Source organism: Podarcis muralis, chromosome 7 (genome assembly GCF_964188315.1).
Source record: "Podarcis muralis chromosome 7, rPodMur119.hap1.1, whole genome shotgun sequence".
NCBI classification, from domain to species: domain Eukaryota; kingdom Metazoa; phylum Chordata; class Lepidosauria; order Squamata; family Lacertidae; genus Podarcis; species Podarcis muralis.
The window spans coordinates 35,456,058-35,477,833 of NC_135661.1; the positions used below are offsets into that span (position 1 = coordinate 35,456,058).

Genomic DNA, 21,776 nt, shown 5'->3' on the forward strand with positions numbered 1-21,776 from the left:
GATGACGAGTCTGTGGTGGGAATGGGCAAACACAACATTTTCACTTTTTCTCGGTTTTTCATTTTGCCAACCTTAAATGAAATTCTCTATATTTCGACATCGGTCTGTGATTAAAAAACAAACAAACTAATGAAAGGTCATCATCATTTTACCACACGTCTCCTAATATACACATATGTACTATATGCAGTTTTGTCTAAAACACACATGACATGTTTGAAAAACAACTTTCCCAAACATAATACATTATTTTCACATTTATATGCACACTCCTCCCCAATACACTTTTTTTTTGTACACATCACTTGGCTGGGGAACTGCATTGCAAAATGTTTCGGTTCATATATTGCTTTGGAAAATATGAATTAAGTGATTTAACGTTTAAATGTGAACTGAATCAAATTTCTCCTCCCATCCCTAGCCTGTTGGCCGTGATTCCCCCTCCCCTCTTACTTTCTGTTTCCTTCTGGTTCCTGGTCTACTGTTAGCCTCTTTTATACACAATCATTGTTGACTATTTAATTTTTTTAAAAAAGTATTGACGTTCAGACATATTCAGACACTTATTTATGGATCTAATTTCGCTCCTTTCTAAATGCCAGGATAGCGGACTCCCTTGTGGTCTTAAGGCAGTGTTGGCATTAATGACACCGTCTGCAGCCGCCCATTTCTCCTTCATTCCATCATCTCTTGTGTCTGTTTCAACAAAGTCATCCTTTCCCCCGCACCCCCAGTCTCAGTAGGAAACACTAGAAACTGATACCTCAAACGACCCATTTGAATTTATGCTCTAAAAGCTTCCCAGACTTTGACGTGCAGATGCCATCAAAGGCGATTCTTATCAGCATCCTGAATGCTCAGGTACGATGTCTGTTGGCGGCTTAGCTGGGGGTATTTTAGCAGTGATGGCAAAAACGGCATTTCATTCTCCCACATCTGAGGCTTGGGAATGACTTTGCAAAGTTTCGTTAATTAAGCCTGGCAGCCCCCTTGTGAGTCAGACAAGGAATATCTAAACGTGCGACATTATCCGCAACTCTAATGCAGCCACCTGTGGGATGGAGCGTGACAGTCCTCCTACAAGGCAAGCCCACACAGCTTGCACCCTAATTAAGCAATTAGGAGCCGTGGAAGGCTTTATTCAAAGAGCATGTAATTCCAGGCAATGCGCAGGTCGAGAAATGCATCTGTATCTGTAACCTGCATTCGTTGACTTCACCGGTGAGTTTTGAGTGGCGTAAGTTAAATTGCCACGCTGCGTCCCAGCAGCAGCAGCAACAACGGGCTTTGGTAATATGGCACCCTGGACGAGGACAAAAGTTGGCGCCCCCTGTATAATTCTTGTTTTCACAATAGTTCATTTTTTTTATTACTTTGCACCCCCCTTGGCTCGGTGCCCTGTGCAGGGGAACCGCCCGCACCACCCTAAATCCGGCATTGGTCATAGCAAAGCTTTGTCTAGCTTAATACTCTGTCTATGACAGTGACCGACTCTGCAGTGGAGACTGGGAAGTGGGCCTTTTTGAAAACTAAGTGCCGTGTGGTTGCATGACAGCAACACTATTAGATGGATTTCCTTTGGATGAGGAGCTTAACAGTATCTTTCTGTGTGCAAGGGATACAGGGATGGTCTGAAGATAAATCTACTGATAGCTGATTTGCAGCAGATCTGCAAGGGTTTCTGATTCTGAATTGTTTAAACAATATCAACGACAAAAGGATGCCTCTTCAGCCTTCCAAATTAAGTCGTTTGAATCCCTGAACAACTCAAGGTTCACACTTATGTTTATTTGTTACGTTTATATCCCATCTCTCCCCAAGGAGCTCAGTGTGGCATACATGGTTTCCCCTCTCCTCATTTTCCCCTCACAAAAACCCTGTGAGGTAGGTTAGGCTGAGAGACCGTGGCAGGCCCAAGGTCACCCAGTGATCTTCATGACGTAGTGGAGACTAGAACCCCAGTCTCCCAGGTCTTAGTCCATTACTCTAACTACTCCACTACATTGGCTGTTACTGGGATTCACATTGGTGTATGACTCATGAGGTGTTGTTGGGGCTCTCCTTTCTGAGCCACCATTTTGCACCCGGTTCCACCCATCTCCCATCTACTATTTTGTATCTAGCTCCATTTGGTGGACCTCAGGGCTTTTGTAACCCTGAAGGGCCATAACTCAGTGGTAGAGCATCTGCTTTGCAAGCAGGAGGTCACAGGTTCAATCCCTGGCATCTCTAGGGTTAAAGGTAAAGGGACCCCTGACCATTAGGTCCAGTCGCGGACGACTCTGGGGTTGCGATGCTCATCTCGCTTTATTGGCCGAGGGAGCCAGCGTACAGCTTCCTGGTCAGGTGGCCAGCATGGGTTAGGAATGGACTAATGGCAGCTTTTTATGTTCCTTAAAAAACCCTCTTAAGTAGATTCTGATGTGAATGAAATTTAGAGCAACGTGTCAGAATCTTGATCAAAAAGCCTCAGCTTCATAATGCAACAGGTATTGCAGTGTGAGAGGAAGATTAGAAAAGTGCCAGAATTCTAATCAGGAAATCTAATGCAATCTTCTCCGCATCTGAATGCACCCTGAGGTTGGTGGGGCAGCACCCTATTCACCCTAACGGGCCAGACTCAGTTTCACAAGGCCAACCTTATGTCATGAACCTAAACAAAATTGTTGGTAGGGATGGCGCATTAGAAAATCAGTGCCTGCATTTTCCCTGCCCACAAGGACAATGACATAATGATTGCCTTCTTATGTTACTATTCTCGTAGCCATTGTAGGCTTTCTGCCTTCAGAATGTGAAGGAATTGTTTTCACCCGCTGCCAATGGGGAAAAGGCTGCTATAGTTATAAAACTATACTGTAGTCTCTGTTCTGGGGGGGGGGGGGGGGGAAGGAGATTGGAATCACATCCTAATTTTTCATGACTGAGATGCTCCATTTTACAATGCAGAATTGGTGTGGGGTTTTTTTTTTTTTTAAGGTGCTTAAATTAGCACGGAAGAGATTCAGATCGGCTTCTGGCATGGATACAGATAGGAGGTGCTCCATTCTATTTTTAATTATCCTGGTAATGGCTTGCTTTTCTATATGTTGGCCACATATAAGATAAGCATAATGCCACACTGACATGTGAATAGCTTATTCATTACGAGAGCCTGCTAAGAATCCACATCCGGCATTCCTCTAACGAAATGCAGCTGGAGCTTTCGGATACAGGACTAAGCATCTCTTGAACAGCTTGTATTCTGCAAGGTTCAATCGGCTATTATCTGTTGCATTGTGGATTATCTTCTCCTCTACTGTGAATAGGAACCTCGCCCTGCAACATTAACCATGCTGCTGCAAATGCTGGAATTTACATAATGGAATTGCATTAGGGTGAGGACAGATGTGAAAATATTGAGAGCAGCTGGGCCATTTTTAAAACATCTGCATACCTGAATTCATAAAAAATGCATCTCTCTCTCCCCCTCCCCCAGCCCCCGCACTTCTGGGGCAAACTCAGAAAACCCTGTGGTATATTAGGTTTAGCCTCAAGGGTCCATCATTACAGTTTTGCCACATAAGATAAGTAGCATTATCCTCCATAAATTTGTTGAATCCCCTTTTAAAGCCATCTAAGTTGGTGGTCATCATTGGCTCCTCTGGGAGCAACCATAGTTTAACCATTCATTCATTCATTCATTCATTCATTCATTCATTCATTCAGCCTTTATTGGCATAATATAGTTTAACTATGTGCCGCATGAAGAAGTACTTCATTTTGTCTGTCCTGAATCTTCCAACATTCAGCATACTTGGATGTCCAGAAATTCCAGCATTATGAGAAATGGTGGGTGATCTTTTTCTGCACTTCCTCCTTGCTGCTCACCATGTGTCAGGGTTCAGCCCTGTTCAGATGATGAGCAATGAGAACAGGACCCACCATCAAATCTCCCCCTAGTCTCTGCTGATTGTCTGATTCTCTTTTAAAGCCATCCTGCTGTTCAATCCAGCCCCCCCCTCCCAAAACCAGCTTCAATCTGACTAGAAGACTCGGCCAGATTCACTTTGTACTTAAGGTAAAAGTAAAGGACCCCTGACAGTTACGGTAAGTCCAGTCGTGAATGACTCTGGGGTTGCAACGCTCATCTCGCTTTACAAGCCGAGGGAGCTGGTGTTTGTCCGCAGACAGTTTTTCCGGGTCATGTGCCAGCATGACTAAACCGCTTCTGGTGCAACGGAACACCGAAACCACAGCAGCGCACAGAAACGCCGTTTACCTTCCCACCAGAGTGGTACCTATTTATCTACTTGCACTTTTTGGGGGCATGCTTTCGAACTGCTAGGTTGGCAGGAGCCAGGACTGAGCAACAAGAGCTCACCCCGTCACGGGGATTCGAACCATCAACCTTCTGATCGGCAAGCCCAAGAGGCTCAGTGGTTTAGACCACAGCACCACCCGGATCCCTTGTACTTACGCTAGGTGTGGACATTTGAGACAACCATTTCACTTGAGTAGATGAACATGCATGTGGAGATAACAACTTTGTGTACATGCATTCTGGTCATGGGGTGTGTATGTTGCATGGGCAGGGAAACCGAAAAGGTAATGTATGTTGGGTGAAGATATCCCCACCTCCTCTCTGATGTGTACAACACTAATTGATTGCAGCCAAATTGATTTGCAGATCTGGCATGGTTACAGGTGCCACATAATACTCGTTCTGCATTTGTAATAAATCAATATTTTGATGTGGCAGCACCTACACTTTGGAACTTCCTGCCTATTGACATTAGGCAGGCACTTTCACTATACTCTTTTTGGCGCCTGCTAAGAAACATTTTTGTTTAGTCCTGAGAACATAAGAACCTGCTGAATCAGACCCAAGGCAAACCTACCCAGGTATGTACAATGTTCACATGTGTTTTAATCTGTTTTTAGTCCATTACTGATTTTAGTTATTATTTGAATGTTTTAAACTATTTTAAACTATTCTAACTGATAATTTTATTGTTTTGTTCTTTTTGTAAACTGCTTTCAGGGTGTGTGTGTGAAATAAATAATATCCAAAGTCATGGTGTCAGGGAACTGCCATCGGAGGAACAGGTGGTGGAGGGGCTCAGGGAGGCTGGGAGAGACTCAACAGCTGAAGCAGGAACCAGCCGGGGGAGGAGTGGATCTCTGAGGGAATGCGAGCAGGAGGGAGGGCTCAGAGACGCTTCCAGTGAGAACAGTGGGGAGGTATCTGAAGCTCCCATAGGGAGACCCACGCCTCGCCGGAAACTGTCACGCCGTGAGTCCAGAAGACGTGTTTCCGTTAAGGAGCTTTTATGCTGGAAACGATTCCAAAAGCAACCACTGTCGGAATCTGCAAGTGACTAGAGCAGCCATGTCTGAGGGGCTCCGTCACAGACAGAGGTTTGTGAACGTGCACAGACTCTGAGGGACTACGCTTTTACGCACAAGCAGCTCATCATCCCATCACACATGGTTTCATAAATCATGGTTTATCATTATGTGTGAACTAGGCCAATACGTTTTCTTTAATATCCCTCCCCACCCACCTATTATTAAACCAAATGTTTGTAGACAAAAACTGATTGTGAAGCCACCTGTTCAGAATGCTGGAGCAGCTATTTTGTTGCAGCTGATTCCTCATATGTTAATGCTTTAATGTATTTTTTTTTCTATAAAAAAATAATCCTCAGAAGTTCTCTTATTCAATCAGATCAAGGCCAATGGCCTGAGCAATATCATAATGGGAATTAAAATGATTATTTTTGTATAGTTATACTTTAAAAAAGAAAGAAAGAAGAAAAACCAATTCTCTCTCATTGATATCTGAAAGTAAAAAGGGTCCTTTTTAGGTTTTTATTTTCTCCAGCCAAAGATCCAGCCTTTATTGTCATTCCTGAACATTAGCCTCAAGGTTTAATTCAAGTTGAATGTAGGAGAATACTTTTGTAGTCCTTCATTTACATGTATGCCAACAAGCTTAAATGCACTGCAACCTTGGAAGACTTTCAAAGGAAGTAATAATTCCTCTGAAATAGGTCTTTTGAAAGCGTTATCTTGTTCCTTCTCTTTCTGTTAATCTTGGGAACCCCTTAGCATGTCAAAGCAATTTTTCTAATGTCACATCGTCTCAACATTACCATGAAAGTGCTTTAAAAAGATGATTTGAGAAAGAATAAATGTTGAATGAGCATTTACTAAAGGGCCATTTATGCCCCATTTGCATTTTGACTATGTTTTTTGAAACGTTTGAAAAGCCAGCTAATTTGAAAGTCAATCTCCTCTCCAAACAAACTTCGGGACACAAGTGTGTTTACACCAATCTCCTTCCTTTGTGCCTTCATTAAAAATAAAATCATTAGGTTGAAGCTGGTTTTTCTTTTTTTAAACAGGGCTGAGAATAGACATGTAAGAACTAATGCTGAAATGGTATTCTGTTCATGGATGTTAGCTGTGAAGAAATGCTTCCCCTCTGCTATTTGAAAGAATATAAGGGCATCTCCAGCTAGACCACAGTGATGGAAGGGCTGAGGTGGTGTTCACCACTCACTGTATGGTGAAGATGTGGGTGGAGTCTACCTCCTCACTGCCATCACCACCAGCTTCTGCCATTTCCCCACAACATTGGTACTCTCTGCTTGATTGCCTGTGATTACCCAATGAGCAACTGGGTAGTGACATCTATTTCTCCTCATCTTCTTTCAACTTACAACTGTCAGGTTTGATGCCTCAACGCCTTCCACATGCGCTGCATCAGAACGATTTTGGGTATCACACGACAGGACAGAATTCCAAACAAATATGTGCTCTCCAAAGCCCACATTCCCAGCATGTTTGCACTCCTGTCTCGGTGACGTCTACACTGGCTTGGTCATGTCCAGAGAAGGAAAAATGGCAGGAGCCTTAGGGGCATGCTCTATGGGGATTCTGGCACCAGGCCAATTGGCAGATCAACTCTGCGTTACAAAGATGTCTGCAAATGTGACATGAAGACTGGCAACATCGTGTATCCACAGAAGTGATTCTCCAGGGTTTTGGACTGGGAAGATTCCCAGCCAGTAGCGGCTTGGGACTGGCAGGGCAGGAGGCCAACAGTAGATGGCGCCAAAGAGCCAATCACAGGCAGAGCCAACAAATTCTAGTTTTGTCCCCATCCTCCTCCTCCTGTCTGAATTCTACAAGAGGCAGCACTAAGATTTAAGAAAAGGAAGTAGGCAGATTGTGCCTCCCTCTGGGCTGGTTGCATAAGGAAGGAAGTTGGGGACTGACTGAGGGTGGAGTGAAGTTGGTGGAGCAGTGCTCAACTCACCCAAATGGACTAGCCTCCACTGTTCCCATCCTTACCTGGAGATTGAACCCGGGACCTTCTGCACACAGAGTAGATCCCTTTCCCCAAACTTCGTGATAAAGTTCAACTGAGGCAATTCCTAACTGAGCCAAGCACAGGCATCCACCATTGGAGAAACTATTTCCATGAAAGCAGGACGTTTTAAAAGACACAGCGTTTACAGGCCTAATTGTGGCAAATGCCCTTAAGTCCAGGTCCAGATGTTAAAAGCTGAGCGAGTTAAGAGGAAGTAGTACGCCAGAGGTTATTCACCCGGTATTTGATTATAGAAACATTTTCCATCTTTTGAGTAGGTACTTCCTGACCTTTCCAGTATTGTGATCATATCCAAGTTCCTGAACAGGAGTCTGAATAAGGAGTTGCTTACAAGGGATGGTGTATTTGGTTCATAACAAGGCAACTCTCTGTTCAGATCATCCTTTACGCACTTCTGACACTATTGGTCAGGCAGAGCAACACTTCAAGAATAAATGGAAAATTTTTACTCATAGATCTCCCTTTGTGAACTTTTGGCACTATGACAAAAGAGGATTTTCAAAATGTAACAGCTGAAAATGTCTCAAGAATGCAACTTTTATACAGATTCCCTCTATCTGCCTTTTCTTCTTCTTTCTGGTATGAATAAAAGTTCAGCCTTTAACCTTAGCTCACTCTAGGGCAGTTGGTTTGCATGCAGAAATCCCAGGTTCAATCCCTGGCATCTCCAGGTGGAGCTGGAAATGTCCCCTGCCTTAAATCCCTGCTGCCAGTCAGTGTACAGTGGTACCTCTGGATGTGAACGGGATCCATTTTGGAGCCCCGTTCGCATCCTGAGCAGAACGCAACCCACGTCTGCGTGTGCGTGGGTCGCCGCTTCTGCGCGTGACATCATTTTGAGCGCCTGCGCTTGCATGAGCGACAAAACCCGGAAGTAACGCGTTCCGCGGAACGCAACCTGAAAACACTCAACCTGAAGCATATTTAACCCGAGATATGACTGTATGCAAAATGGAGCTAGATAGACCCATGGACTGGCTTCATTTAAGGCAGCTTTGTTTAAGAATACATTCCTATTCTTCCGAGCAGATTTTTGCATGTAAAATGTATTTTTCTATCTTTTGGGGTTTCTTTTAAAATACTGACAGATGATTATGTTAAGAGCAAAAGGCTCTCTTTCCTAATATGCCAGATTTCAGCATCTGTCAAATCATATTAAATGCACAATTAAAGCACATTATATCCCCAAAGAATCCTGAGGAGTATAGTTTCCTCTCACAGAGCTACAATTCCCAGTGCCCTTAGCAAACGATAGTTCCCATGACTCATTGGAGGAAGTCATGTGTTGTGTGGACCTGCCCATAGTTAAAAGGTTGTTCTCAGTGGTAGATAAGAAAAGCAACTTTGTTGTGTTCCTTCAGATGTTCTTCCGGTGGACCAGGGATGGGGAATCTGAGGCACTCCAGATGTTTAGGACTCCTGTCTCCCGTCAGTTCCAGCTGAGATGGCCAGTGGTCAGGAATGCTGGGAGATATAATCTAACAACATCTGGAGGGCCGTAGGTCCCCCAGCCCTGCAGTTGGCAGTTCTGGAACCCATTTTGAACAAGGCATGACAATGTGTTTTTAAATCTTGCCAATATGCAGGAGACTTTTTGCAGTTTGTTTTTGGTTGGGAACCTTTGCAGCCATTAATACCTTGAATTGGGTTGATTCAGTGCAGGAACAAAGGAAGCTGCCTTACACTGAGTTGAATCATCATAGCTCAATACTGTCCACAAGGAATGATCCTTGCTCTCTGGGATTTCAGACTAGGGGGGAGGTCTCTCCCAGACCTTCCTAGAGATGCTGGGGATTGAAGCCAAGGCCTTCTGCAGATGCTCTACAACTGACCTATGGTGTTGCACTGGTGTCCAGTTTCCAGGCTTCCCACAGGCATCTGGTTGGCCACTGTGAGAACAGGATGCTGGACTAGATGGACCATGGGCTTGATCTTAGCAGACTCATCTTAGTTCTTATGAACAGGCAGCCTGACTAGGTCTGAGGCAGCTTCCTAAGGCTACACCTTCTTCATCACCTACTTAAAGCCCTCTTGCACAACCTTAGCAGTTGTGGAGTATCCTGGGAACTTTAGTATGTTAAAGGTTGCTGGGAACTGCCGCAACCCCAGAGTCGTCCACGACTGGACCCAACGGTCAGGGGTCCCTTTATCTTTACCTTTATGGCTGTTAAAGTGGTATGAGTGTGCTTTAAATGTCTGGTGTGGATGCGACCTATGTACCAAACAAGGAGGAGGGACATTCTCAAGAATTCTCTCATTCAGAACTGAAGATATGCTTCTTATTTTCCTTTCTCAGCTCTGGAACAGGAGTCTTTCCCTGCTTGTTTTTGTGGAGACTATTGGGAGGCCAGAGCCAAAGCCAGCCTTGAAGGAGGTGTGTGTGTGTGTGTGTGTGTGTTTGCACTTGACTAAAGATCCCCAGCTTGCCTGTAGGGACCCTATGAAAGTGGGTAAAGTTACATAGCCCTCTTCTCTTACCCCAAGTTTCTTTCTAATGCAAGACTATTGGCGACCCCAAACTCTGTTCCCTAAAGCCTTATTGAATTTTTGACCTTGGAAACCCCAAATCTTTCTCCCTCGAACAGATGGGAGGCACTGCTTAAGCGAACGCTTCCGTTCCTTTGTGGATATGAAATCGCACTGCCTCCCTGTGAAATAAGTAACGCACATTCCACAAATCATGGAGTGTTAGCAATCTTATACATTACAAGTTCCTCGGGGGCAGAAAAGGCTTGTGTTTTATATACTTGTAAATGGCTGTGTTCACTTAAAGGAACTAGGGAACAAAAATAATTAATGGAGGGAAAACCATTATTTATAGAGTACCATAAATATACAGCATAACACGTAACATTCCTGCCCTGAAGAGCTTGCAGTGTAAAAAAAATATAAATCCTTTCAGTTGCAGGATTCCAAGCGAGATGACGATGACACAACCGCTCCAGATGTGTCTGTGGCTTTTAGGTGTGGGAGCGAGGCCAAGGGAAGTACCACTTTGGATTTCTTTCAGCAGCAAATCTTTTAAGAAATCCCCAGACCTCTGGTAAGTGGTATTTCTTTTCTAGTGTTCGGCAGAATCACATGACACAGAGCTTTCCCCAGGCTGTACGACCTCAGGCTTCCAGCAGGAAAGCACAGTTTAGGATACCGGTACTTCTCCACATAGCAATCTCTGGGCACATCCACACCATATATTGAAAGCACTATGATACCATTTTAAGAGACATAGTTTCCCTCGCCAAAGTATCCTGGGAACTGTAGTTTGTTAAGGGTGCTAAGAGTTCTTAGGAGACTCCCTGTTTCCTTCACAGACCCACAATTCCCAGAGCAGTTTAACAGCCAACCCCTCTTCCCAGGGAACTCTGGGAATTGTAGCTCTACGGCAGTAATAGGGGGACTTAACGTTGGGATAAATGACTCCAGTTTAAGTTACATCGGTTGAGCTGGGAAAGCCCAAGATCTTCTGAATTCAAGCTCTCTCATCCCTGTGGATCTTGGGTTCAGATAAGGCTGCAATCCTAACTACTTCTACTCAGAAGTAAGTCCCAATGAATTAGATTGAGCTTACTCCCTGGTAAGTGGGGTCAGGATTCCAGGCTAACTTGATTCAGGTTGGCAGCCCTGATAAAAATAAAATAATTTTGGACATTTATGCTACATGAATGACTTTATATCAGGTCAACTTCAATGCCAGGGAAACAATTATTTGGTATCTTTTTAATCTATTCATTTCCTCTACCTGGCATCTCGGTGCCTTTTAGATTAGTTCTCTGTAGATCGTCCCCTTTGTTTCTGTGCAGGCATTCAGTGTTTCCAATTTCATGTTACTGTACTGAATTCTCTTTTCATAGCAAAGCGTCTTTCAATATGCTTGTATTTGGGATAATGAAGTTCGTCGCCTCCGTGTGTTAAATAATTCACTTCCTTTTTCCGCCTCTGTGAAGTTCTCTTATTGTGGCGTGGCTTCCAAAACATTTTCACACACACACACGCACAAAAAGCGTAATCCATAAAATATGAAGAACTAACAATGAACACTGACATTTTAATTCTTCACTTACGAGCACAAAAGGGATGACAATTGGAAATTGCTGTTGTTGCCATAATAAAGAGAGATTTGCATTCCTCTGAAATTGATAGTTTAGTATTTGAGCATAATGTCAGTAACGGCAAATAACAATGCCTAGGTTCTGCGGATTATAAGTAATAGCTGTTTTCCGTTGCACCCTGTTGAACAGCGCCATTTCCCCCACCCCTTGCTGTAAACAAATGAGAGGTTGCTGGCAGTAATAATGCAGGTTTGCACAGAATCAGAATTATTTCTGAATAAGCAGATAACAGCTTTGAGATGTAATGACTATGTGGGGTGGGGAACCTTTCTCAGCCGGAGACATAAGGCAACCGCCATCATTTATGTTAAGCTCAACGCGCAGTCCTGTATGTGAACAAACATGGCCTGGATTATCTTTCCCTTCTCCTTTGAGGCAGAAGCTCCTGTATCTGACAAGTCAGGCGAATGCTCATATGAGAACTAGAGGAATATAGGAAGATGCCTTATAACATTTCAGGTCATTGGTCCATTTAGCTCAATAGTGTCCACAGTGGCCACTTTCACACCGTACATTTTCATTCCACTTTAAGCAGTTCTGGCTTCCTCCAAAGAATTCTGGAAGCTGTAGTTTGTTAGTGGTGCTGAGAGCTGTTACAAGGCCCTTATTCAACTCAGAGCTACAATACTCAGCGTGGTCAACAGTGAATCCCTGTTCACAGGGAACTCTGAGAATTGTATCTCTTGGAGAGGAATAGTAAAGGTAAAGGGACCCCTGACCATTAGGTCCAGTCGTGGCCGACTCTGGGGTTGCGGCGCTCATCTCGCTTTATTGGCCGAGGGAGCCGGCGTACAGCTTCCAGGTCATGTGGCCAGCATGACTAAGCTGCTTCTGGTGAACCAGAGCAGCGCACGGAAGCGCGGGAACGCTGGAGCGGTACCTATTTATCTACTTGCACTTTGACGTGCTTTCGAACTGCTAGGTTGGCAGGAGCTGGGACTGAGCAACGGGAGCTCACCCCGTCGCAGGGATTCGAACTGCCAACCTTCTGATTGGCAAGTCCTAGGCTCTGTGGTTTAACCCACAGCGCCACCCGTGTCCCTTTTGGAGAGGAATAGGGGCTTCCTAATAACTCTCAGCACCCTTTGCAAATCACAGTTCCCAGAATTCTTTGGGGAAAGCCCTACCCATTTAAAGCCGTATCAGGGAGTTTTGCCTGTACACTTTGAATGTAGCCAACGACTGGCAGCAGATCTCCAAGGATTGAACCTGGGACCTTCTGAGTGCACCGTGAATTATCTACCACTGAGCAATGACCCTTCCACAACTGCCACGTGGAGTGTCTGGGTCACATGTTCTCTTGTACACATGTTTGCTCTTTTACCTTGACTGGGTGAAAAATTCCAGAGGGGTAGCCCTATTAGTCAGTTGCAGTCAATCGGTGAAAGGTCCTGTGGCACCTTAAAGACTACCAGATCTTGTGAAGGGCGTGGACTGAAGTGAACTCCAGCTATGGGGCATTTGTGGTCCTCTAGATGTTGCTGGAGCCTAGATTACCCTCCACAAGAAACAGGCCTTTCTTTCCTGTAGCCCCCTAACCTTGGAACAGCTTTTCTTGGGAGACTGAGATGGCCCTCTTGTGGCTTTTCTCCCAAAGCCAAATTAACACTTCTCTTTAATGTTTTACCAGTTGATTTCTTTGGCCCCTCTTTTTGTTTGTTGGCTTCTAGTGGAGGCATGTGGTTACATTCATTCCCCCACCCTTAAACTGTAGTATTTTTTATCTGAAAAAGTTCATTTAAAAAAATGGCTAGTAGCCATGGTGGCTATGTTCCACTTCCGCTGTCGGGGGAAATATGCCTCTGAATACCAGTTTTTTGGGGGGTGGGGATCACAGGTGGGCAGAGTGCTGTTCCACTCATGTACTGTTTGCAGGCTTCTTGTAGGCATCTGACTGGCCAATGTGAGAACAGGACGCTGGACTAGATGTGCCATTGCCCTCATTTAGCAGGCCATTTGCTTCACTCAGTTGAGAAAGCACTCCTTACTTCTCTGAGTGGTGAGAAGTTCTATGGACAGCAGTACCAGCTGAAGTTTCCTTCCTATGAAATAAAATGCAGCCTTACACTGCCTTTGTGATACTTGCTTTGTTGAAAGTTATGAAGGCAAACAGAAACCCCTGTGAGGCAGACCTGCCTGACAGCAACTTGGACAGTGCCCCCCCCCCCGACTGCCACCATGACTGCACCTCCCAGGCCCAGGTAAGTCCAACTAGAAACTCTACTCTCTTTCCTTCTGCCTAATTTCTGTTTCTCTGCCCCCTTCCCTCAGCTAGAGTTGGGTTACCTTATTCCAAAACACAAACTCTGATGGGTATCTTATTCCAAAACACAGAGAGATTCCTAAATATCAAGAGATGGTTTCTTATCTGTTGGCTCTTGTTGATGAGGCATCGACCAACTGTCTTGGACTATTAGCAATCTGCCTGACAAAGGGCTGGTCAGTTAGCAGCCGGAACAATATAGTAGTCAACATTGAGTGATATCTAAAGCACAATTCTTGGATATATATATGTGTGTGTGTGTGTGTGTGTGTGTGTGTGTGTGTGTGTGTGGAGGGGAGAGAGCAAGAAAATTTCCACCAGGGCAATGGAACATATTCCTTAACAATTGCCAGGCTACTAAAGTCAAAGGTTCACTCTCACACCGTACCTGCCAAGATCAAGGTGACTTTGGGGTCTCTCTTTGTGGGAAGCTCATTCGGCAAGAGCTAGTCATCAGAAGACTCTTTCCAATTAAGTAATTAGACAAGGTGCTAAATATAAAGGAGGACTGGTAATGATCCTGTTATTACAGCATTATAATATTTTGTAGCTTAAGAGCATTAAGAAGGCCTCACTGGCGATTTGAAATTAGGATCCTCTTTTTTTTTTTTAAAGCCCATCAAATAAAAGAGAGAGAGGAAAGAAGAAGAGAACTTCAAAGCTGCTTTTTTCCCACTTGGAAACCTGCCTGTGTTAGGATGAAATGAATAGAAAAAAGAGCAAGGTTTGCCTTCTAATAAAGCATCTGTTGCCCACTTTGAACATTTCTTACTTCTTTGTGAGCATGTCTCTCCAGTTATGGGGACTACTGACAATGAAGAACAGAGGCCTTGAAATAGACAATACCTGTTATCTACCCAATATTTCTGATTTTCATGTCACTTTGAACTGGATCTTCATTTGACCGCATGCTGAGTCCAAAAAGAATTTCTTTGTCGGCTGATCCAAAGATGCCAGAAGATGCTCGGAAAAAAAGTAAACTGCGGGAATCTGCTCAATAAAGGCAAGATGAAAAACAAGCCTTTGCCATTCACTCCACGCACGGACAGTGCTTTTAACTTCTGCCTATTTTGGTGCTGCAAAGAAGCCCCCTAAATGCAAATTTTGTGTGTGTGTGTGTGTGTGTGTGTTGTTCCAAGGCTAGATTATAGCTTTCACTGTGCATAAAATAACAAAAAACAAGCATAAGCCCCGACAAGAATGGTGAGTATGGAGAAGTAGCCAGATTACTTAAAGTAGACCCCTGGCTTTCGGAAGCCCAATGCAAGGAGACTTTTGCTGCTACTGAGCCACTGCTGCTCTTGAGCAAATGTCAAGAGGCCTATTCCCAACAAAAGATTGGCAGCCTTTCACTGGGAGTTGGGGGGGGGGGCAGTCAGATTTGGCAGCTCTGCTTAGCAGAGTGATTCAGCTAAAATTTGGCCAGGCTTCAGTAAGCTTTTGTTTGTTTGTTTGTGTGTGTGTGTGTGTGTGTGTGTGTGTGTGCATGTGTGGTTGTTGAATGCTAGAAAACTCCTGGCCAGAACAGGCAGAGAGACAGGATTCCAAGGCACATTTTCATCTCCATCCAGCAGGCTCTCGTCCTGATTGGGCAAGGATAAAGCTGGGCCCAGTGAATTGATCAATGAAGAATGTTCAATGGAAACCAGCCAACGAAATCATCAAAAAGAGCCGGGACTGGATGGCTCAGAATGATCTGTGATGGTGGGAGGGGGAGAGAAAAAACAAAAGCGGGGGGGGGGGGAGAGAAAAACCTCCTTTGACTTAAATGGGGATGAATTAGACTAGCCTTGCCTGATTAAAAGAAGGAGTTTGAGCCAACAGAACTTTTTTGGGTGTGTTCTATTAATGGCATACATAGTTCCAGAATTGCTGGATACCTTAGGTGGGAAACTCTTTTCTGGCTGAGGGCCACATTCCCTTCTGGGGGCTGGTGATAGAAGTGGACAGAGCAATATATGTAAAATATTTACATTGTTCGCTAGACGGGTTTCTGCACACACCCCTGTTTGTGTTCCATCCAGGGAAGAAAGTGGCATGATCAGAATTCAAGGACAGATTTCAGCCAGGTAAAGAAAAAGGCCAGATGAATTGAAAGCATGCGGTTTCCCTCAATCCTGGGAATGGCCATTTACCACTCCCTGTGCTACAGTTCCCGACACCCCCAATGAACTACAGTTCCCAGAGTGGCTTAACCATCAATCCCTCTTCACAAGGAACTTTGGGAGCTGTAACTCTGTGAGGGGAATAGGGGTCTCCTAACGATTCTCAGGCTGCTTAACAAACTACACCTACTAGAATACTTTGAGGAAAGTCACGAGTGTTTAAAGTGGTGTGATAGTGCTTTAAATGTTCTGTGTGAATAGTAGTGGGATTTCTGAGGAAGGATGCATGGAGCCCAGCTGCAATTGGGGACCAATAGGCCCCCTGCTTTTCCCTCTTAGTGACCAGGCGGAGGCCAGTTGCAATTACTCTTGCCCCACTAATTCCCTCTCCGTCCCACAGCCACCTGCTCGCCCTCCCTCCGCAGCCGTACTTTGTAGTGCACATTCTTTCTACCAAGTCATCAGTAACGTCAGCTGGAGCAGATGTCTGTTCTGTAATTGATTAGGTATCTTTCTGCGGCAAAACCGTTTTGAGTTGTGATCAAATGAGCAGTTGGTAGGGCCCAGGCTCTGAGCATCAGAATCTGATTATGTCCTCAGAAAAAACACAGCCTTTGAAGTGGGCCAGAGAACACTTGGGTAATTCCAGTTTATCTGTCTTCTGCAAAATTCATCTCGAAGGGAGGGATTTTTGCCCAGGTGTGTGTGTGTGGGGGGGGGGGAGGCAACGAGCTTGTTTCCATTATGACCCATCTGTTGACTTCAAAGTTCAGACATTGGCAAGAGATTGATTTAAAAACCTGGCAAGCTGGTTTTGCTTGCTTCTATATACTTGGGGCAACTGTATATAGATTCAGACAACCAGTGTTCTTCCCCCTTCCCAGTCCTATCCCAATTTATTTTTTCCCTAATTTTTATTTACTTTTGAAGTCATCAGGTGTGGGGGATCATGTGCTTAAGAAGGCTGAAGGAGTCTCCGAAGAATTCAGCACTGTTGAGGGACCTCCAGAAATGATCTGGGTCAATGATTTTTGAACTGTAAGTCTGTTGTGTTTAAAAAATATATATAAATAAATTGCTTTACAATACAGTGGTACCTCAGGTTATATACGCTTCAGGTTACAGACTCTCCTAACCCAGAAATGGTGCTTCAGGTTAAGAACTTTGCTTCAGGATAAGAACAGAAATCGGGCTCCGGTGGCGCGGCGGCAGCAGGAGGCCCCATTAGCTAAAGTGGTGCTTCAGGTTAAAAACAGTTTCAGGTTAAGAACGGACCTCCGGAACGAATTAAGTACTTAACCCGAGGTACCACTGTACTGTTGTAGGGGGACAGCAGATATACTGCCTCCTTCCGTACTACGAACCTTCTTGGATGCTAAGATCAGCAAAAAGGCACTCTTGGTAGTTGCTCCACCCGAGAGGGGTTTCCTCTGTGGCAGCCCCTAAGTAGTGAGACTCCCTCCCCACGGAGGTGTGTCTGTCACCTTCGTTGTATAGCTTTTGTCAAATACTGAAGACACACCTCCTTACCCTGGCTTTCGACAATTGAGACATATCTTTTTAGGATCCACCTTATTTCTATGATTGTAAGTTGTTTTGAACTTTTTTTTTTTAAGTGCATTAACAGTTGTAACCTGTTCTGGGACCCTGGGGCAAAGGGCAAGTAAATTGTGACAACAACAACAACAGGATTTCCTGAGGGTGGGGGATCATAAAACCATAGAATCAGAGTTGGAAGGGACCCCCCAAGGGTCATCTAGTCCAACCCTCTGAGCAGTAGCCTATGAGATGACCACAAAGAGAATAATCTCAAACCAGAAGAGTCTTGACTATAAGCACCTATATTAGTATGCATGTAAGAGCAGCAGATGTCAAATTTGTGCTCTGTGGAGCCCTGTCATATTTACTTAGAACAGGGTTAGGGAACGTCAGAGCCAGGGACCAAATGTAGCCCTCCAGGGACTCTTCCCAGGCTACACTTCCTCTTCAGTCACGCCCCCTGTCCCTAGGCCACGCCCCTCATTGAGCCTTCCTTGCACCCTCCAGTGTTCAAACCCAGCATTCTGTTTGGCAGAGCAGAGCAAGTACACTCGTTGTACGTCAGGCAGGATTAAGGCATTGTACTATGGCACCGAGTAAGCCAGATAAGGTATCTGCTTCCATGAGGTCCGGTGGTTTGCCTGCTTAAATAATATTTAAAAGTTTGAACTTGCAACATTTCAGCTTTCTTATATTCCAGAAAGCACTTCTCCAACATCTCACTTTCCAAGCTTAAAATCAATACAAGCACAGCTGCACTAGTCATTTCCTAAGGAAAACATTTTTCAGTGTTTCGCCCTCCGCAGTTCCTGAACTGGAAGGATGTTCAAGGAGTCAGCTTTTTACCAAAGTTGAGTGTGGGGGAGCAGCTAGGCACCCAGATAGGCATGGCAGCATCAGCCACCCACAAACGAGTAGCAGCCATTAGATGAAAATCTACAGCAAACAGCTCACTTGCAAGCTTTGTAATAAACCTGATGCAATGCCTATTATGAAACCAGTACAGGTGTGGTGAAGTGATGGGGAGATTTCAGCTCTATATCCCCATACCACACAACATACTTCCTGTCCCCATAATCCTGTGTCTTCTTCCGTTCCATAAGAACGGAAAGGCCAGCAAAACATCTTGACTCTTATTTGAAAGGAGCCTGGATGGCAGTGGATATTTTGAGAACAGGAACTAGTTTGAAGTGCCCATCCAGTTAAGGCTGCCAACTCAGGAGCACCCCAGATCCTGAAATTTCAAGACCGAAACCTGAGAGCGACCCCTGTTGATTCTTCTTCTGCTTTCCCTGCTACCACTGAGCCCTGGAGATGGAGGTTAATTGGGAGAGGAGGGAGCAAAGGAAGGCAGCCCCCCTCCCCCTGCCGAGAGCCTATGTAATAATTCACAGACAGATCCTGTGGAGCTGAAGCTTACACACATAGTCTTAATTTAGTTTTAATACAAAACAATGCACTCTCACCCACCTGGAGGGGACCAGGCAAACGTGGAGACTTCAGGTCAGCCTGGAGGTCCGGCAACCCTATCCCTAACATTTTACATGGGAATTTCCGTTCTCTGCAAGAAGGAACGCAGATCAACATAGGCCCAGGATCTCTAGTCAGAGTTAATTCTGTGTGAGTAATAAAATGGCTTCCAAGCCTGGATGTGTTTTTGGCACAACTGTTTTCCTTTTGTGTGTGTTTCCCCATTACTGGGACCTCCCAGAATGTAGGAAGGCTTTTTACTGGCAGCTGGAAATTCTAATGAATCCTTCTAGCTTGACAAGAAAGCCACGAGGCCTACATGCACGCACACACACACACACACACACACACACACACAGCGGCTTCAAATCATACACATGACAGTAATTATCTCCTTTGCTGATGTCGAAAAAAAGCCAAAGTTTGCATCATGCTGGATACCTCCAATAATCATTTGCATGGAGATGTGGCGTCTGTGGCATCAGGACATCCCAGCGCCAGCACTGGGGCACATGCTGGCACAAAGGCTCAATTAACAGCAACGAAGCTGCAAGAGAACAGCTCAGGTGACGGAACGAAATCAGAATCTGAGTGTCAGGAAATGAGATGGCACACTAGCCTGTGTTCTGGGATGGTTGTTTTGTTTCTGTTTTCATGGATCGAGTGCTGAGGGAAATTACATCCATACTTGGTAAAGATTCCTGGGAACTGAGGCTGCTGCTAGTTGTTAGGAGGCCTCTATTGCCCTCACAGAGCTACAGTTCCCTGTGAAGAGGGATTGATTGTTAACCCACTCTGGGAATTGTAGCTCTGTGAGGGGACAAGAACACGTTTAGGAAACCTTACTTGGGTTCAGAAGTACCCAAACAAGCAAAATAAGCCCATGTCCACATACTGATCTATGTAAGCAGCTTTCATGCTATGTTCCAGAAACTCTGAGGCTCCTCAGGTAGATCGTTGTTTATTAGAGGATTGGCAATAGCAGCTGTCAAGGCCCCAGCCCCAACCTCTCTGTGGTATAGTGGTTAGAGTGCTGGACTAAGACCTGGGAGACCAGAGTTCAAATCCCCACTCAGCTATGAAGCTTGGGCCAATCACTGTCTCTTTAAGTACCCTACCTCAAAGGGTTGTTTTCAAGATAAAAAAAAGGGGGGAAGAGAGAACTGCACACACCACCTTGATTTCCATGGTGAAAAGGTGGGATAGAAACGTTCAAATAAATAAAAAGGGGGGTTCGGTCTTGGGGCCACTATTTAAATTTCCCACAAATCCCCTGGAGTGATGTTTTGGGGAGCATTGTGGAAATTAAAATGGCAACTACCAGCCGTGCAGGGCTGATCCAGAGTGCTGCTTCTTCCACCACTGTTGCTGCTACTACTAGGTAAGCGGGCATGTATGGGCCTGAGCCTTAAACCCAGTGGCTAAACTTACCCAGAATCCTTTGCACCATGCAAGGGTTCTGTGGCAAACAGCCAGCGTGGAAAGGGGCTCCATAAAGGTGCAGGGGGAGGGGAGGAGGAATTGATTTAGCTAATCCATTTCGAACACTTTATAAAGAAATGAATGCATGCATGCTTTTCTGAGAGCAAAATCTGGGTTTCTCTTTGGCCCAAAAACTTGCACTTTTGTGTGAGCTGCAAAGTATGAGGAGCCACTGAGTCTCCTTTCATTCTCCTGAATTCCTTTTCTTCAATTCTTGACAATACCAAGGGGAGCTCTGTGGAATTCCGCCACCAGGGTGTGTTGGTAATGAAAGAGGAAAGACCAATATGTTGTGGCAATGTGATGTCTTGTCTGGACTCAAGTGGAAGGGGGAGCAAGGAGGAACAACATGTCACTTTTGATCCTGATTCTTCTGAGGAGGGACAGGATCAGGACCTCAAACTTACTTCTGAGAGCAAAAGGGAGGGAAACCGGCCCAGACAGTTTTACAGAGGGAACCTTTTCTCGAGAAGAGACAAAACTAACAAGACACCTTAAACTTGTGTGGCAGCCTTTGAAAAAAATAGAGAGTTCAAAAGGATGAAGCTTTCTAAATTCACAAGAAAGATGAAAAAGGAGCTGGAAGGCAAAGAACAAGAGGTACCCCTCCTCCGCCAACCTTGCTCTGGCCATGCTGAATAAGCTGCATGGTCTTATAACAGATGGAAGGAAGATGCTTGAATTGTGCAGCTATAGGTGGGGGGGGGGGTATGATTCTGTTTGCTTTTAAAGCCAAAAGTATCAGCTTTGCACTTTCTAAAACAATATGTGAACCAAATCGCAGCTATCCTTCAAAATCTGCAGTTATCTGACTTTTGCAATGCAGTTCTCCAACCAAACAGTATTTACTACTGTTGTTGTTGTTGTAAACCCTGTTTTCCTCCCAGAGCTACAGTTTCCACAGTGGTTTAACAATCAGTCCTTCTTCACAGGAACTGATACACAACTGGAATTTGTAGCCCTGTGTGGGGAATAGGGGTCTTCTAACAACTATCAGAAACCTTAACAAACCACTGCTCCCAGAATTTTATGGGGGAAGCCATGACAGTTTAAGTGGTATCATAGTGCTCTAAATGGATGGTGTGAATTTGGCCTAAGTGTGGTGAAAGTGGTTTTGAAACAGATTCTCTGCCATCAAAGCAAATGCTGCAGGATGCAATTCTAATTCACTTCAACTGTGCTCTCGTTAGCAGCAAATTCTACATATGCCCTCATCACCCATTGCATGTTGAGTGGCACCCATCGGTCAGAATCAGGCTTGCCAGGTGCCAACAAAGACAACCCAGATACCACCCTTTAACCCAGAGATTTTGGCAGTTGAGAAAAGCAGCCTAAATTCCAGGTTTTATATTCCATTCTGTTCTGAAGGAGAGCTGTGTTTTGGTTCATGTTAAAATGAAAACCAAACTTAATTTCTTCCCCACCCATAG

The 21,776-nt window shown here is 44.8% G+C and overlaps 2 long non-coding RNA genes across 5 annotated transcripts in view; both read left to right on the top strand.

Moving 5' to 3' along the window:
- The window catches only part of LOC144328404 (uncharacterized), a 66,075-nt gene extending 55,239 nt beyond the window's left edge, over window positions 1–10,836 (top strand). The window contains exon 4 of the long non-coding RNA XR_013393615.1: window positions 10,281–10,836. This is a non-coding gene — a long non-coding RNA (uncharacterized LOC144328404). The remainder of the gene's footprint in view (window positions 1–10,280) is intronic.
- A 4,998-nt stretch (window positions 10,837–15,834) lies between these two features.
- Window positions 15,835–21,776, top strand: part of LOC114602230 (uncharacterized) — a 34,047-nt gene continuing 28,105 nt past the window's right edge. For all 4 annotated transcript variants that reach the window (XR_013393618.1, XR_013393616.1, XR_013393617.1 and 1 more), the window contains exon 1: window positions 15,835–16,893. This is a non-coding gene — a long non-coding RNA (uncharacterized LOC114602230). The remainder of the gene's footprint in view (window positions 16,894–21,776) is intronic.